This window comes from Austrofundulus limnaeus, unplaced genomic scaffold (genome assembly GCF_001266775.1).
Source record: "Austrofundulus limnaeus strain Quisiro unplaced genomic scaffold, Austrofundulus_limnaeus-1.0 Scaffold463, whole genome shotgun sequence".
NCBI lineage: Eukaryota > Metazoa > Chordata > Actinopteri > Cyprinodontiformes > Rivulidae > Austrofundulus > Austrofundulus limnaeus.
The window spans coordinates 412595-413958 of NW_013952865.1; the positions used below are offsets into that span (position 1 = coordinate 412595).

Consider the following 1364-nt stretch of genomic DNA (forward strand, 5'->3'; position numbering starts at 1 on the left):
ACACACACACACACACACACACACACACACGCACGCACGCACACGCACCCCCCCCCTCGCTTGACAAACACGGACTTTAAACTTGAAGGTTTATAACATTCACACTGGCGAGGTGGATGCGCCCTGCACGTGATTCTGAAGGTAAATTAAATATGACAGTGATCATTACTCAATGTGGCTCTAATTCCTCACTTCACCATCTGTTTCGCAGTTTCACGTCTCCAAAATGAGCGTGCGCATGGGTCAGAGCTGGCATGAGGCACCGCACATTTTCACGTMAAGTTTGGATTTTATAAATCACAACCTTGGTGTAAAAAGTGGCGTACGCAAGTTTCTGGGCTCAAATTGTGCGTACGCCAGTTTTATAAATCTGACCCCTGGGCTCAAATTGTGCGTACGCCAGTTTTATAAATCCGACCCCAGGTCTTTCTGACCAAATAAATCACAAGGAGCCTAAAGAAACATAATCAAATTGTGATGGTTTGGGGTTTTTAATTTGTTTTGTATTAATTGTTTTGGAAAGTTTCCTGTGTGCTGTATGAGTTTAGTGACAATGGTCAATTTATGTGGACTGTATTGTTCTTTTTATGGTCATACCACCCACAGCTCCTCTCATACCACCTTGTAATCAACACACCAGGTCACATATTTATCAAACTCCTTAGAGTGTTGATTTAGATTTAAGTGCTGAATTTTTTTAGATTTCCTCCTACTCTCAGACTTAAGTGTAAAAAACAAGTTATCAAAATTCTTCAGTCGAAGAATCACTCTTACTCTCCCAAAAAGTTGACTGCTCCAGAGGACTCTTAAGTGGTTAAGAGTTGTCTGAGATGGACTGAGAAGACAGAGATCACAGCTGTGTGCTCCTCGAGAACACTCTGCACCATCTCAGAAACTGCACTACATGGTCCGGGGGTCTCCCACCTGAGTGTGATTTTCAGTTGCAATAGAGCGGAACTAAAATGAGGTGGGGAAAACAGGTTTAGTCATCAATACAAAAGAAAGAAGGGGAGACAAAATGATTTCCAGTGTCATAATGTTGGACTACAAGGTGGATTTCTGTGTGGCTTTTGGAGAGAATATTAAACTATCAGCTGGTGACTGAATGCAGATGGCATGATGCTGTCAAAAGTCTCGATTTTTTTTATCCCCCACCCCCACCAATGGTGAAGGTGTGATTGAACTTTTATTTTATTAAGTTTTCTTTTTTTAAACACAAACTTCACAATATTTATTAATTTCATAAAAGATCATTTAAAAATCTATAACGCACGACTGCGTTATAGACAGGGGTGGGAAAAGTACAGGGGTGGGGTGGGGAGGGGTGTGTCTCAGACCAAGCGGATAGTGTGTGTGTGTGTGTG

The 1364-nt window shown here is 41.7% G+C and overlaps 1 protein-coding gene across 1 annotated transcript in view; it reads left to right on the forward strand.

Moving 5' to 3' along the window:
- The window catches only part of fbln1 (fibulin 1), a gene marked incomplete in the record, with an annotated part of 79992 nt that overhangs the window by 77617 nt on the left and 1011 nt on the right, over positions 1-1364 (forward strand).